This window comes from Phocoena sinus, chromosome 18 (assembly GCF_008692025.1).
Source record: "Phocoena sinus isolate mPhoSin1 chromosome 18, mPhoSin1.pri, whole genome shotgun sequence".
In the NCBI taxonomy this organism is placed as follows: Eukaryota; Metazoa; Chordata; class Mammalia; order Artiodactyla; family Phocoenidae; genus Phocoena; species Phocoena sinus.
In genome coordinates this window covers 79712021-79729704 of record NC_045780.1, presented here as the reverse complement: position 1 = coordinate 79729704, position 17684 = coordinate 79712021, and the positions used below count along the sequence as shown (strand labels likewise).

Sequence of the window (17684 nt, the reverse complement as noted above, 5' to 3'; positions counted from 1 at the left end):
CATTAAACTATCCCTGGGAGGACCAATTAGGCCATTGGCAACAGTGCAATGCCTCTGGGAGAAGTGCTGGAAGTTAAACGATGGTGGACGTGGGAGAGACTTTTCCCTGGGTATGCCTTTGAGCTTTTTGACTTTCAGACCATGTACTGTATTGCCTTTTAAAAGTAGATACAACCTTTATCAATATAAAATCCTAGGAAAGAAAGAAAATGCAGAGAAGCCAAAAGAACATAAAGCTTCCCACAAAGATTCCGCGTACTCAAAAACTCTTCTCTCACTACTTTTGTGAGTTGCCTGCCGTGTCCTTTTTCTATGCATACACATACACTGGATAACATTTTGAAACAGTCCCTTTAAATTTCTTCTCCTGTGTCTTTCCCTTTCCTTCTCTTCCTTTCCCACCCCTTCCAGGCCAGCAGGTCATAATCAGCTCCATGCTCATTAACTTGGGGTAGGCATATGGCAGGCTATAGTTCAAGCCATATTCTCAATTGCTTCTTTCATTTAATGATATTATATATAATTATGTGTGCATTACCTCCTTAGATTTTGTCTTTTTCTGTCACTTAAGTTTCGCATGGATGCGCTCTATAAAAGATTCCCGTGATGACGGTGTGTACAGACTGTAGACGTTCCCCTGACCCGTCCCCCCTCTTCTCAAAAACCATCACTGTCAATTGTTGGGCATTTTCTTCTCTCCTTTCTGTGCTTTGAATGCACATATGCACATTTACAAATATATCTCTTTTCTTTTCTACAAAAATGAGGGATACAGTATGTGATTATTCTGAGAATTGCCTTGTTCACTGGTATACCTTCCCAGTCAGAACCTGTTTTGTTCTTCCTGATGACTGAAAAACGTTTCACGTTCTATTCATCAGACTAGGCGGAGTGATGATGCTTTACAAACTAACACTTCAGGTCATACCTCAGTGGCTGTGGTGGTTGATTTTATGTATCAACTTGACTAGAGCACAGAATGCCGAGATCTCTGGTTAGACATTATTCTGGGTGTGTTTTTGAAGGTGTTTTAGATGAAATTAACGTTTGAATCAGTAGACTGAGTACAGATTGCCCTCCCCCGTGTGGACCAGCCTCATCCAACCCATTAAGGAGCTGAATAGAACAAAAAGGTATAGCCAGGGGCTTCCCTGGCGGTCCAGTGGTTAAGACTCCACGCTTGCACTGCAGGGGGCACATGTTCAATCCCTGGTTGGGGAACTGAGATCCCACAGGCCGCATGGCGCCGCCAAATGATAAAAGCAAACAAACAAATAAAAAAGACACATGTTGCTTATCAGAGACACCACTTGGTTCAAAATCCATTTGATACAATCACCAGTTAACAAAATAATGGAGAAAAACGTGATTTAAGAAAAAAACAAAAAAGGTGCAGCCAGACAGAGGCTGTTCTCTCTGCCTAACTGCTGGGTATTGACCTTCTCCCGCCTTTGGACTCGGACTGGAACCCACAGCGTCAGCTCCCCAGGTCTCCGGCTCGCTGCCTCAGACCCTGGCACAGCTCAACCTCCGCAACTGCATGAGCCAGTTCCTTACAGTAGGTTGACGCGCGTGTAGTTGCAGAGAGACATGTATCTTAAGATAGCAACCGTTTCCTCCAGGAAACCTTTAAGTCCCCCCAAGTTGGGCTTACGTGTCCCTCCTATACCTTTTAGTAACACCATTGTGGTTGCCAGTTCATGTTTTCACATTGCCCTGTAGTCTATATGTCCCTTGGGAGCAAACGCTGGTGGAGAAGGTAAGGAGAGGAAATAAATAGTCAGCCACTCCGGGTAGGGCTCTAATACTGTTTCCTAATCTCCAAGCACTACCTGAAGTGGGTCGTGACTGATGTCAAAGTGCGGGCAGGGCTGTGCTCCTTCCAGAGGCTCTAGGGGAGAATCCGACCCCTTGCCTTCTCCAGCACCTGAGACACCTGCAGACACCCTTGGCTCCTGGGCTTTAAAGCCAGCAGCGCAACGTGTTCCAGCCTCCATCTGATTCGGACCCTCTTGCTTCTCTCTCACTTATAGAGATCCTTGCGATTATAATGCTTCCACCCCAATTACCCAGGAAAACTGCTGTATTTAAAACCCTTAACTTACTCACCTCCAAAAAGTCCTTTTTGCCACTTTGGGTACCATATTCACAAGTTCAGGAATCAGGCATGGACATCTTGGGAGCTGTTACTCTGCTCACCACGTCGGCCACCCAAAGGCATGCCTTTATTACACCAGGGTAAGAAAATATAAATGAATCAGACAAAAGCCATCCTTTCTGCTGGAGGCCAACTCCAAGTGCATGGACCGCCGTTTCCAGGACCATATTTTCTTTCCAGCACTGTAGGCAAGTGCTTTACCCACTGTTACTGGAGGGTAGTCGTGGGGTGGGGAGGGCAGCCAGAGGCAGACGTGAAGGTCCTGTGAAAACCTCAGAGCCACACCATGGGAGGCAGCAAGTGTGCTGTCTGGTGGGAAAGGGTCTCTGAAGTGAGACTGCCCCGGTTCAGATCCAGAGCAGAGGTTCCTCGACCTCTTGGTGTGTCATTTTCCTCATCTGTCAAATAGCCCTTACTTCGTATGATTGAGGTGTGTGAGGCCTTAATGAGATCATTCAGGTAAAGTGCTTAGAATAACGCTGAACATCTTCCTGTGATCACGTTAACGCGAATATCAGGATATATCGCATTGCATTACGTGACATTATATTATGTCATGCGTGGCATTTGTTACTAGTGGCAATAGTTGTAGAAGAAGTCTTGCTAAGAAGCCTGGGCGGCACAAACGGCAGCGTGAAAATCTATCTCAGCCGTCTCTGGGTCCATCTCAAGGCTGGACAGTTTGCTCCACTCCGCTTGACGTCTCTGCACCAAGACAGCCCTTGTTTATCTCCTGCCCCACTCAGCTCCATGGAATGGCTAAAAAGCAGTGACCAGGCTGCCAAACAAAGTTTCTGGAATCTCAGGTAGGCCCGGAGTTTCTCTGTTGTGCTAAGGCTGGCCAGGTGACTTGTCATACCCAATTTCATGCTTAGCGTCTTCATTGAACTTTTTTTTTTTTTTTAACTTATATGTCTGTGTTAAAGTCATATATTTGAGATGAATAATTAGTAAAATCACAAATATAATCTAAAATTTTCTTTCCATCAAACTCATTTTTAAAAAGACAAAATAAAACAATGAATTCAGTTTGGATTACAAGCCCTCGGGAACTGAATCATACTGACATTTTCCAGATGTGTTTGAGGGTCATACATCTTTTATTTCATTCCATGAGGCCAGGCTCTCCAAATGTCTTCAGGTATTAAAAGCTTTGCTGCAGGGCTTCCCTGGTGGCCCCGTGGTTGATAGCCCGCCTGCCGATGCAGGGGACACGGGTTCATGCCCCGGTCCGGGAAGATCCCACATACCGTGGAGCGGCTGGGCCCGTGAGCCATGGCCGCTGAGCCTGCGTGTCCGGAGCCTGTGCTCCGCAATGGGAGAGGCCACAACAGTGAGAGGCCCACGTACCGCAAAAAAAAAGCTTTGCTGCAAAAGGATTTAATAAAGTAAACACACCCTTGAAAGCACAGCTTATCACTTTTTTCCAGTGCGTTCTTTCCTGTGTTTGATGGCAGCTACAGAAACTTCTCCACTGCAAGCAAATCAAGATGCTCTCTGTGCCACTTGACTATGTGAAGAATCTAAATCTTGGGAAGGTTTAATTTCAAAGTCCCAAGAATCTTTAAGCAGTAACCAATACCCGAACGAGATTTCTCCACTTTCGAAGTAGCCTCCCACGTAACACGCCACTCACCTCACCACTTCGGGGGTTGTGGCAGCGTCACCTCCTTGCAGGACAGGGGTCTGAGGCCCAGGGATTTACTGAAGGGTCTCGCGCCCTTTCTGGCCACTGCTCTGAAGGGGCAAGCAGGACCCGTGGCTACAGGAGGGATTTTGCTAATGAGCCCACGGCTTCCAGGTAAGACCATTTCTTCATCAAATGCCGTTGCTGGAAGTATTTATAAACCATATTAACCTACGTTAGTGAGTGTGTGAGTGTGGTAGGGGAACCATAGTGATGCAAGGCTCAGCTCCAGGTGTGTCATTCTAAGATCAGTGATGACATGTGGCCGCAGGTGGCAACGGGTATAGGAGGGAAAAAAGGGCAAGAATGAAGCAGCAGGCCGCCGTGGAATATTTGTGTCCTCCCAAAATTCACATGCTGAAACCTGACAAAGACTTAGGAGTTACTAACACCTGCCCCTCACCTCCCTCGGGACTGTGGCCTGTTGTTTGCCCAGCAGCTCCAGGCCAGTGTCGGCCTGGCCAAAGGGCAAACCCCTCGGCCATCCAGAACCATCCCCCCCCAACTCCATCCTCCCCCTTCCGCGGCCACGGTGGCAGTGGGAAGGTGGCGGGGTCTCCCTCCCCTCGGACGGTCAGTTGCTTGGCATCCAGGTGGCCAGCCCGGTGTCCTCAGGGGTCCCGGGTGCCGAGGCCCAGCCGGCTACCGCAGGCCAGGCTGGCTTCCCTGGCCTCCGCCTCAGACGGAACGGCACTTTTTCCTTCGGGAATAACAACCCGAGCTGGATCTGCCTTCCCTGCGCTTCACGTTTCCGTGCACTTTGCAGCTGCTGCCTTTGCCTTCAGGGCTCTAACCAAGGATGTGACGTGGAACAGCAGCCCGTGTCCACAGGGCTCACTGGACTCACCGCGCACGGGGCTGCTCACGGCATTTCCGGCACGCAGCAGCGAGTTAAAAAGATGCGCCGCCAGGTGGGCACCTGTGTGTGTGGTGGGAAAGATGCTCCCTCCACTTGCCCCCGCACACCTACAGCTGTGACCTGAACGCACCAGTTAGAGGTCACAGCTCAGGTGTCTGAGGGGTGGTAAAGGCCAAGGGCCAGCGAGGGACGCGGGACAGCGGGCAGGGTGCTTCCCTTACATCCCTCAAATCGCCTGTTCTTCAGCAGGAGTCATTTCCACTGTCTTCGAAGCGGGACAATGAAGAATGACACATGGAAAGAGAACAGGACCCCGATATCCGCAATCGAATCGTGAATTACGTTAGACAGCAGTACAACTTCATCCAAGAGTTTCTAAACCCCTTCCCCACCACCTTTTTTGCGTGTTAACTTGTCTGAAGTCAGCCGAATACTGGGGAACAGCTGCACGTTGATATTTGATGAAGTACTAAGTTCTGTGAAATTGCATATGTATAAGTCTCTGTTTTGCTGTTTCTTTTAACGAGTCCATCCTTAAACAGTCCATGAAATACAGTCAGGAAAACAGGACACAGATTTTCAGTCTGACCAGAATAGTAAACATCTCAAGGGGTTTCTCATGAATTTAAATTACTCAGAAAAGAATAGAGAACAACCTTGTTCACTGGAGTGAGGAGTGACGTGATCAGGCCACTGCGGGAGAGTAATTGCCTGACTCCTATTGGCTAAAGTGGAAAGGACACAGATAATTCCTAAGACAGTGATTTGCAAATATTCTGTTGTCGTTTTACAATGACAACTCTACAAATTTGGGATGAACCTCTATCCAAACATCAGAAAAACATTGTTTTTTTTTTTATATTGAGCTGTATGAGCTGTTTGTATATTTTGGAGATTAATCTCTTGTCAGTTGCTTCGTTTGCAAATATTTTCTCCCATTCTGAGGGTTGTCTTTTCGTCTTGTTTATGGTTTCCTTTGCTGTGCACAGCTTTTACATTTAATTAGAAGTACAATTTTTAAAAAATAACAGCAGTACATCACTGCAAAAAGGTGTGAAAGTGTTTAAGCTAGAGATACACACACATCCTTGTACATACCTACATGCACGTGGTCTTATTAGCAGCCGAACCTTCCTCCACACCTGGTCCTCAGATATCTAGATTTTGTTGGGCAAATACTTTTTAGCTACTCAGCGTGGGATAGAAGTTCCACAAGAGTCCTATTTAGGGAATAAAAGGATGGTTGCTGAACTGCTGATAAGGGCAGTAAGTCCAGCTTGATGAAGAGGTCCTGGTTTTGTTGAGTGTGAGGTGCAAACTGAGGGCTGGAGTGGAGTTGCCAGGGAAGAAGGGACATCTAAGCTACACAGGGAAAGAAGGAAGCAGAGAAAGGAGGAGAGGCAGTGGAACTCAGAGTACACAGTCAGGGAACAGAGACATTTAACAAGAACTTTGAAGGAGGCTTACTGTGTGGGGCTCGATCTACACCAGCATTTCTCTCGTTCCATGAAGCTGTTGGTGACTCTACACTTATGTCCAGTGTGTGTGTGCAGGAAGTCTCGTCCAGTGCTGCCAGAGGCCTACAAGGGACAGAGCAGGGTGACCTGGGGGGCACTGGGGCTGGGTGGGGCCCACGCTATTGGAAAAAGGGAAACGTAGATGCTTTAGGAGCAGGGAAGGGGTTCAATAAACATCAAAAGCCATGGTGTTCCAGAGGAGAAGGAGAAGAAGCAATGATCTTTCACATCAGTGACAGAGGTCAGGCGTTATCCCCCCCGTGCACCTTCGGAGAAAATGCGCCTTGTGCCAGCAGAGGACACTACCATGTGAAAAAGGAAAACGCCGGGAGGAAGAGACACAACAGTGTGTACACCACTGTCTGAATTCTCTTCTGGCAGCAACGTGGCAAGCTGTGATTCACGTGGAAATGTTATTTTGAGTGGGTTTTCATAAGGATCCGAAGGGGATCAGAACATGTCACACCAAAATACACCACTTTGGCTTATTGATTATTTGGAGAAACAGCAGATGCAGGAGGGCTCTCTGCCCTCCCCCTTTCTGCCTAAAAGCAGGGCATAAATCTACCTCGAGAAGGATGCCCTCCTGCACCAGGCAGAGGACAACACTCTTAGCACCAGAGACCGGAGTCTGCAGAAACGGGTCTACAAGCAAACCTGCGAAACAACCCTTATCTTCCACTAACCCGTGCATCCCCCAGTCATGGCTCCACAGGGCACTCTCCAGCCCAAGCCCCTCTTTCTTGTCACCCCCCCCACAACTTAGCATTCTTGGTTTAAAAAGGTAAGTACGGTCTTGAGTCTATTGGTTTCTTCAGGTTTTCATTTTCCTTTTGAAGACTCCCATGTTCACTTAAAATATTAAACAAGCTTTATGATTCCCTCCTGTATTGTATCTGTCAGTTCAGTTCTTCGGCCGCCCACAGATCCTCGGAGGGTAAAAGGAAGCTTTTCCCTCCCTACAGATCCTATTCCCGCTGCTTCTAAACACAATTCTGTTAAAATTCCTGGGGACTCTAATATTTTCCCAAATTGGACTTCATGACTTGGAGACCCTTATTATAAAACAACAGCCATACAACCGTGCTGAAGAACTGCTCTTCTGAGCGCAGATCGCACGTGGTGATGGGGTACATCCATCCTTCTCTATCAGGCCGCAGTATTTTGGGTGACTTAGTACATTTTGGTTGAGAACAATTGATTATTTTGCTACAATTCACAAGTTGATGAAGATACTGGAAAAAACATGAGAAAAAGAGTGCTCATTCGGGGGATTGGAATTGTGGGCTCCTGGACGGTTCTCATCAAACAGTAGGAAGGGAGAGAACTGGGGGCTCTGCGGTCCCACCCCGTGCGGCAGCCCTCCGAGCTGGGCTGCGGCCCCGGGGCTACCAGCAGAGGGCGCGCCTCTACTGGCTTCTCCAAGGCCCGCGGGCCCAGGGTGCCGAGCGGTCGGTTTCGTGGACGCCTTGGGCCGGGTCAGGCGAGGGGCCTCGGGAGGCCGGCAGGAGGGCCGGGTCAAAGGCCCTGAGGACCAGCGAGGCCCTGTCTGTTTCAGCCACTGTTTCCAGGGTCAGTTTGCTATGTGGTTTCCCCAACCTATTCCTGGATTACGTGGAAGTGAACCTGTTTTCTAAGTAACTAACCAAGAAGTGTTGTTCAGCTTCTACAGCGTGTTTTTAGGACTTCGTAGTTGATGTTGGGAAGAGGAGACAGACACTGCACGGCGACCGTCCCAGCTGACGGGCACCAGGGCTGTGGGGGCTTCCTGAGCTGCCTGACCGGACGGGCACCACGGCCCGAGAACACACTGCAGTTTGTTTCTTTCAAGTCATCTTCAAAGTCAGCTGCTCTTGTTTCCCAGCGGTTCAAGCCCGTGTCACAGTTTCCAGTTTTCATCGTTTCAATGTGCACCCTAGGTTCTGCCCACCCGGCCAGTGGACGCGAATTTCTCACAGGAGTTTGCTTTCTCTGCTGGGCACGTCTGACCACCAGGCCACACCACTGTTTCTGGAAGTTAGAAGTTATAGACCTTCAGCACCAGACACTCTATCCAGCGCTCACGTCTGCATTTCCAGAACATTCCCTCACATTCAGGACTCTGCTTGGCAACCAGAGGAGGGGCCTGCGTGCCCTCCGAGCCCGGAGGAAAGGAGGCCGCCCTTGCAGAGACCTCCTTCTCCGTCTGGGATACAGGGATCCAGGAGGCCCGAGGGCGGCCGCATGTGGCCTTTCTGGGGCCTTTAGCTGATTTAGCAGCAAGAGGGCGAAGCCAGCAAGTCGTGTAAAACTCGACAAAATCGGCCCCCCAGACTGTCATTGAGAATGCGAGCGTGGCTGTGTTGATGTGGAGCTTTCTGGGGAGCTGGGGCCCTGGGGCTGAGATGGAGGGGTGCTCACACCCAGCCCCCCAAGTGCAGAGTCGGGCCCTGCAGGCCCCGGGGGCAGTCTGGGCCCCAGAGCCCTGCGCAGCCCCTCCCTCCCCAGTCCTCTCCCCGCTCTCCTCTTCCTCCTCTCCCCTGTCGCTGTCCCTGGCCATTACAGTCATTATGTTTACGGGGATTTAAAAGCATTCCAAAGTTCTACATACCTAAACTAATTTGATGCACGGGGTAATATGGGGCAAACACCTGCAAACACACCCGGTTCTTTATTTCTCAAGTTATCTTCAAAATAAGAGCTCCTGGATGGCCAGTCTTCACCCTAAGGGGCCTGTATGGGCAAACAGCGCTTGCCCGGCAGAGACTCCGTGGGCAGAGGCCGGAGAGGAAAAGCCAAAGCCACAGGAGGCTCCCAGCAAAGGAGAGCCGCTCCTTGACCCCGTGGAGCAATTCAGCAGCTTTATGAGCTGTTGACTCTCTGGGAAGCGGCAGGTGGAAAAAGAATTACGTTCTCATGACCAAAGAGCAACGTTTCCAGTTACAGAATCTTTTGTGCTTCTTTTGTTGAACTTTTAATAGTCTCTTTAGTGAGTACAGGTAGTTGAGTAATTGTTTCAAAAGCTCAACAGGTAACACATTTCTTTTCTAGAAACAAGACATTTCTTGACAACCTTATCAGGTATAACAAATCTTTTTGTATTCCCTTGTGTGCTTCCAAGCTGCTTTTTGGATTTTGGAGTTGAGTGCCATGGAGACTCAAACATCAAAAATATATTGTCTAAATTCATTGCCTTTGGGTTTTTCAGGACTAAGCTGCAGAAACCCAGCTTCTAAAACCCAACTCTGGGAGTAACGTGGTCACTGGGGTGAGGGTCAGGCAAGACGGATACTGACTGCCAGCAGGAAGTGCTGGTGTTGGCCCTAAAGTGCCACGGTTGCAAAGGAGGGACGCACACGAGCGCTTGTAAACCAGCATTCAGCTGCTACTCGGAGGGTTTTTCTATCAAATTTATCACTGAGCACAAGACTCTTAACACAGTACTGTGCCCAGTTTGAGGCTTCCTGACAGGAAAGGGATGTGGACAGCCTGCGGGCGCTCTGGGATCCGCCGCCCCACAGCACACTGAATGCTGAGCACGCAGTCGAGAGCCAGGTTCTAGCACAAGCTCGCTCTACGGACGGGGGTTCAGAGAGGCTGAGTAATCTTCTCACACCACTCAGAGAATCCTCTGAAGGGTCAAAACTCACATCCAGGTCTGTCTGACTTCAGGCCCGTGATTTTAAACACTGTCATTGGGGATTCCCTGGTGGCGCCCTGGTTAAGAATCCGCCTGCCAAGACAGGGAACACGGGTTCAATCCCTGGCCAGGAAGATCCCACAGGCTGTGGAGCAACTAAGCCCGTGCGCCACAACTACTGAGCCCGTGAGCCACAACTACTGAAGCCCGCGCGCCTAGAACCTGTGCTCTGAATCAAGAGAAGCCAACGCGATGAGAAGCCCGCACACTGCAACGAAGAGTAGCCCCCGTTCACCCCCACTTCGTTGTGCACAGCAAAGAAGACCCAATACCGCCAAAAATTAAATAAATAAATAAATAATGAACACTCTTTCAAACAAACAAAAACACCGTCATTGAAGGACCTCCCTGTCAGGAGCAGGGAGGAACCTGGGTGATTCCACATGGACGTGGACACCTGAGAGGAGACGGGCCCTTGACCTCCAGGGGTGCCGTCAGGGTTTGAGCAGGAAGGAGTGACGTAAGCTGCCGGTTCCCCTCTTTTGCTTTAGTAGAGAATTCAGCCTAAACTAAACCTGCAGCACGAGTTCAATATAGCCTAGAGCACTAGGTGCTGTGATGCTGCCAAGGGTCCAGCTCCGTGAAGTGGGGACCGCGTCAGTCCTTCTTGTCTTGAACCCCGGGCCTGCCCCAGGGCCTGGCACATGCGCAGAATTTGTTGATAAATGAATGAGTCTTTTCATCTTTTTAATTTTTTTTTTTTGAGGGCTTAACTACAGGATAGATGTTCGTGGTTGTGGAAAGCATGATCTCACCTGGGCGTGCAGAGGAAGGAAGCAGATTCTGAGAGCCTCTCAGCGGTGCTTAGTCGCTCTATCCAAGACCGACTGATTCCTTTTACGTCTTCTGTTGTGCATTTTGGGGTCAGGGTGTAATGTCATCACACTGAGAAGTTTTAATCTGATTTATTTAGATATTTGTTAAAGTAATAATCACAGATTTTAAGGCAAATTACACAAATACACCTGAGAATTATAAGCAAATCTGCAGCAGCACAAAATATGGTAACAGAGTGCGAATTAATAACTAGAAAAAAATCCAATTCAAAAGCCCTTAACTCCCAATATTACTCTGCATAATTTGTTTCCAGCTAGCAGCCTAAGAAGCACAAAAAATAGTTTTGCTGCATCATCTGGTCAAACACATCCCGTGAACACACGGTTTCGGAGTGCTGACTCACGTGCATTTAAGCTGTCCTCGTGTGATAATCGAGGGGGGCCTGCCCTGGCCGAGGTCAGCGCCAGCAGTCTGAGGACCAGGCTGGCCATGACGGCCTTGCCGTTTTCCCATCACCACTTCTCACACATCGTCTTCTTCTTTTTTTTTTAGTGAGACAATTTATCTTTATTCTCTCCACAGCAATAAAGGAGAAGTGGGCCAGGAACAGGACGTGCAGGGAAACCAAACCTGAAGAGGTTAAGGTCCCAAGCTGATGAGATTGCAACCTTGAAACAGCGGACAGTCTCTCAGTTAAATAAGGGGAGGCAACAGGACAATGAGAAGGAAAGAGGACTCCCTGAGAACCAGATGGCTTCAGGTTTCAAGCAGAGGAGAGCCTGAGCTCATAGCTTCTCATCAGGAAGCCCCTGCTGCGGGACAGCCTCAGGCCCTTCCTTGAGCCTCCCCCACCTAGGCTATAACTTCCTTCAAGGCGGCCCCCAGCTCTGGGAAGGAACACTGGCAGCCAGTGTCCGCCTTGGGACCACCTTCTGGCCCTCCAGCAGCATGACGGCCCGTTCTCGCCCGAAGACAGCTTGTGCCACCATGCTGGGGAGAGGGATGAATGGGCGGCCCAGGGCTGCGCCCAAGGCCCGGGCAAGCTCAGCGCTGGTAGTGGAGGAGGCTGGAGCCACTCCGTTCAGGACCCCTTGCGCGTGGCTTGCCTCAAGGGCGTGGGCTAGGATTCCTGCCAAGTCTCTGATGTGGATCCAGGGGAAGAACTGGTGGCCCGAGCCCATGGGGCCCCCCAGGCCCAGGCGGAAGGGCAGCAGCATGTGACCGATGGCGTGGCCTCCACGGCCCAGCACAGCCCCTAGAGCAGCAGGAAGGACGGTACAGGAGGGCCCCTCAGCCTCCAGGCGGCCCCACCGCTCCTGCCTGCTCCCCCTTCCTCGCCTGTCCCGCATGCTGCTTCGCTCTGTCACGCGTCTTCTTTGCCAGTGCTATGCTCCAAGCGCGCCCCTGCACTTCGCTTCTCAGATCCAGGATTTGTCTTTGCTAAATTTCAGTTTCAGTTCCTGTTGGATCAAAAATACATGTTGGAAACAAATTTTACTTTCCTTAGGTAAGGACAGGAAAATACCAATTTACTAGAATGCCCGGGAAGTGGAGTATATAATTACCCTCATTCACAATTCTACGTTATTTAGAATTCATCATATCCGTTTAAAAAATAACAGCCTTGTGGAGACATAACTCTACAACATAAAATTCATCCTTTCAAAGTGTGTACTTCGGTGGTTTTGGTGTATTCAACGCTGTGCAGTCATCTCCGAATCCAGTTTTAGAAGGCCTGAGTCACCCCTGGAAACCAGCCGTGGCTGAGGGCTGTCCTCCGCAGCTCTTGGTAACCACCAATCTACTTTGTGTCGCTGTGGACAGGCCTGTCCTGGACGTTTCATGAACAGGGAATCACACGCTACGTGGCTGTTTGTATCTGGCCTATTTCACTGAGCACAACGTCTTCGATGTTTGGCTGAAATGCGGCGCGTATCAGAACGTTATTCCTTTCTATGCTTGCATAATATTCTAGTGTATGGTTATATCACATTTTGTTTATTTGTTCATCAGTTGATGGAACATTCTTGTACAAGTTCTTGTGAGGACATGTGTTTTCAGTTCTCTTGGGTGTACACCAAGGAGTGGAATTGTTAGGTTCTATGGTAACTTTATGTTTCAGTTTTTGAGGATAAGCCAGACCATTTTCCAAAGTGGCTATTTCACATCCCCGCTGGCAGAAGAAGAGCGTCCTGTTGCCACATCCTGGCATCACATCACTAGTCAACTGGTGGGTGTGAAGGGAGGTCTCACTGGGGGTTTGATTTACACTTCCCTAATAACAATGAGCATCTTCTCATGGGCTTATTGGCCATTTGTACATCTTCTTTGGGGAAATATCTATTTAAATAATCAGATCATCTTTTGCTATTTCAACTTCATCGTTGCACATCTTTCTAAAATGGGTCAAAGTACTTTTACACTAGATTGGTACTTCCACGATTGCACTTTGAACCTGTTGGCTTGTTGGTGTTGGATGTTTTGCTGGGCCTTTAGGACGTCAGCCAAACCCCAGAGTTTTTATTTTTGCTTTTATTTCCCTGAAAGGCTGTGCTGGGAACTGCCTGTGGATAGAGTCTGGGGTAATGGGACCTAGCTGTCCAGGGCTCTCAGAGAAAGGGTATGGACTCATTAGGACCTGGAAGAGGGGAGAATGAAGACTCCCTGCTGTGTCCTGCCCTGGAGAGTGTCCGCTTACCCTGACCTTCCACAGCATGTGTGTCAGGGGGACTACATAGCACAAATCAGTGTTTCACATGAAATGCTAGGAGTTGAATTCTTACAGTTTTATTTATTTGAACAACATAGTTAAGATATAATCAGGTAAACAACCCATCAAGGGACGGCCTATGTGATCACAAAATATTCTCAAAACTTATATATAGCTCAAGGGTAGGCTGAAAAGCCGCCTCGATAAACATACTGATGGATTCCTATGGCTTAAAATAAGCCACATCAGTTTTTTCCATTATCTTAAATGGCTAAAACCTGTAAATAGAACCTATTGGATTCTCTTTCAGTTCTAACTATAAGCCTGAAATAATAAATCCCTGTTGGATGCTGAATGCTTGGTAAGTAGTAGGCTCTCAAAAAACACATTAAATGATAATACAAGAATATTTCATAATTAAATTCAGTTACCTATGGAAAAATGTCATCCTGTTCCTCATGCAATATTCTCAAGTAAGAATCGAAATAACCTTAATGGCATCCCTGGTCGTTCATCATCCATTGATTTCCAACAGACACACACACGATACATACACACACACACACACACACACACGATACACACACACACGATACATACACACACACATACCATACACACACACATACCGTACACACACACACAATACATACACACACACGATACACACACACGATACATACACACACGATACATACACACACACATACCACACACACACAAAACATATACACATACACACACACCACACACACATACACATCACACACACACGATACATACACACACATACTATACACACACACATACCATACACACACACACGATACACACACACACATACCACACACACACAACATATACACATACACACACGGCACACACACATACACATCACACACACATACATACATACACACACACACCATACACACACATACCATACACACACACCATACACACACACATACCATACACACCAAGATTATAAGATCCTTGAGGTGGGCAAATATCTTAAGGTACCACTTGCCCACCATGTGCTCTTTTTTTTCTTTTTTTGTGGTACGCGGGCCTCTCACTGTTGTGGCCTCTCCCGTTGCGGAGCACAGGCTCCGGACGCGCAGGCTCAGCGGCCATGGCTCACGGGCCCAGCCGCTCCGCGGCATGTGGGATCTTCCCGGACCGGGGCACGAACCCGCGTCCCCTGCATCGGCAGGCGGACTCTCAACCACTGCGCCACCAGGGAAGCCCCCCACCATGTGTTCCTAATAAAGGATTTTAGATAAACAAAATTTAGGGTTTGCATAAATGTTAAAGGCTCTGTCTTTACTTTTTAAAAACTTTTTGACCTCCTTCACTCATGTCTCCCACCACCCACCCCCGCGTCTGGCAACCACCAATCTGTTCTCCGTATCTATGAGCTTGTTATTATTCATTAGACATGACGTATAAGAGAGATCGTACAGTATTTGTTGTTCTCTGTCTGACTTCTTTCACTCAGCCTAGTGCCCTAGAGATCCATCCATGTTGTCACAAATGGCAAGATTTAATTCTTTTTGATGGCTGAATAATATCTATATGTATAGCTATGTATCTCACAATTTCTTTATCCATTCGTCCGTTGATGGGCACTTGGGTTGCTTCCGTATCCCGGCTGTCGTGAACAGTGCTGCTGTGAAGAGGGCGAGTGCATATACCTTTCAAGTTAGTGAGTTTTTGGTTAGTGTTTTTATTCTGCGTGGCAGATGCATACAGTAAAGGAAGAAAGAAATGATATTTCATTATTTCATTGCTTGCCAAGTAAATGCCAGGCACTTTTGTAGTCGGTTTTGCAAATGTTTAACCCTGACGTGAGTTCTGGGAGAGGGTTCACATTCTCTCTTACAAATGAGCAATGGAGGCTCACGGGGGCCAGGCGAGCTTGGGGTCAGCCTCACGTACACTGTGTCTCCACCAAGCCCCCTGCACTGGTTACAAAAACACTGAACCGTTGCTCTTCGAGGTCACTTGTGTTTGTTCTGTTTTTGTTTCCTTCTCGCGTATGTGGGTTATTTGGGGTTGGGGTGCTAGACTAGAATAATACACAATTCCGGTAACTGAGGGCTCCAGCTGTTCCAGGATGGCTAATGGGATTTATTGGTTGATCTTATAGAAACCTTATCCTCCCTCGGTGAAAAGTTATCAATCAGTTAAGTAATTTATAAGTCTAGAGTTAGGGATCAATGAGGACGGTTTGAGAGGGGAGAAAGGAGGATGAAAAGTTGAAATCCTTCCTTCGAAATATTTGAGATATTTTGCAAGTTAACATTTAAACTAGCAAAAAAAAAGAAAGAAAGAAAGATTGAAGAGACATCCAGACGAGCTGGTGGTTCAGCCCTTCGGCAACTTAAGAAATGTCCAGTGTTTCCTTGGAGACGCCGCTCTGGAGGAGAAGGAATCAGGGCTCTAGCGGGGAAGGGCCATTTTTCTCTGCCAAGTCAATGAAACCCATATTTTCTGGAATTTTTAAACATAAACTGCAGCATATCCTGTCTGTGCCAGGCCAGCAAAGGCCCCAGACCCAGCTGACTGGACATTGGGTAGGTGACATCTGGTCAAGGGTGGCTACTGGGATTTCTTTGGACCATCTTCCAACTTTCTGGTCCTAGAAACCAGAGTTCTTTCCTCCCTAAACCTGCAGTTTTCAAATAGCTTGGTTTTGTCCTGCTACCCCTGCTCCCACCTGAATGCTCACCAGATCCCTGTGTTTCCAAGGATGGAAGGCAGGGGCTTGTCAAGGAAAAGTTCAGGTACACAGTTCAGAGCAAGTCCTGCTAGTTCAAGGCCCGGAAGGGGTCTCTCACTGAGGAAATCCATAGCTGGGTGTCTGTCCCTCTGCCCTGTGCCTGTCACCACCCTCGTCCGGCACACAGAAGCTGAGGCCCTGGAAACTTCCAACAGGGCATGAAGGCCACTCGTGAGAGGGCTGTCTTTGGAGTTTGATTCTGACACTCAGATCACAATTTCGACTAGGGATCCAGAGGCAACGAGCTGGGAGTTGCTTATGCTTTCCCTGTCTGTTTTTCCATGAAGAAGGAAAGCACAGAGCGGTGATAACCTGGCCAGGAGGCCCAGCCCTGGGAAACCTGCCTGCCCCGCTCCCTAGGGTCTGGTCTTTGTCAGAGCTGTGAATGCTTCTCCCCTAAGGCCCCTGTCCTAGTCCCCCGGCAGCTCCTGGCCCTACACTTAAACACTTAGCAGAGCTGGTGACCCTTCAAATAAAGTGCAGGAAACCCTATTACTAGGAGCTTCTGTTTTCCCTTTTCTTTGTTTTACTTTATCTTAACATCTCCCTTTACTCTTGGGCTTTATCTGTTTCCTGTTTTGTAAAAGGGGGATTTCAAGAGAGTCAAAGTAAATAAATGAAGGATGGATTTGAAGCACAGATTCCAAGCATTTTCTTGACATTTGCTAAAGAAAACAATAAATGGGAAAAAAAAAAAGTAAGGAAACAAAAATAAGCAAAAACTAGAAATGAGAGCAAACATGATATGATACTTAGGTCAATAAATATAAATGGATACAACTGGGGAAAAAAGCCTCTCAGACTAGATTATGAAACAAAATTACAGTGTTCTGCTTAGAAGACACAAACCTGAAATAAAAAGACACAGAAATATTAAAAATAAAATTATGTCAAAAAACAAATCAGATAGATATAAACCAAAGGAGGGCTTCAGAGGAATAAACACATGAGATCCCAATAGAAAAGGGCCCTAGGACCCAGAGAAGTCAGTGAGGAGACCCCATGTGATGGGCACATTCCTCCCTCTATCAGGGAGGACCTAGGAGAAGCCTTTTGTGCTGCTGGGGGTGTGAGCCACTGTAAACCTCTGGAAAGCAGTTTGTATCAAGTGTAAAGAATAGGAAAAGCTTTTGATATTACAAACTGGTGTTTTTTAAGCAATAAATTTGGGGAAAATGAACTCATATCTCAGACTTACACAACATACAAAAATTCCATATTTATTAAATTCTATATTAATTAAAGATTTAAAGTGAATCAAGAAAACTATGAAAGAATTAAGGGAAAATATAAGAGAATATTTTTCTAATATTAGCTTGAGAGAGCTCTTTCTCTGTATGGCACAAGAACCAGGTGCCATAAGGGAAAATAGTGACAGATTTGACGACCTAAAAATAAACTAGGTGAAATGATAAATAATAACGTGGGAAAAATACTTGTGACATTGATAATAGGAAAAAGTAAATACTAACAATACATACTAAAAACTAAAATAGACACACCAGTAGGAAA

General features: G+C 47.6%; 1 pseudogene; it reads right to left on the bottom strand.

Annotated features, from left to right (window-relative positions):
• Window positions 1–11529: 11529 nt before the first annotated feature.
• On the bottom strand, window positions 11530–12026 carry LOC116742980 (annotated as a pseudogene).
• Window positions 12027–17684: the final 5658 nt, after the last annotated feature.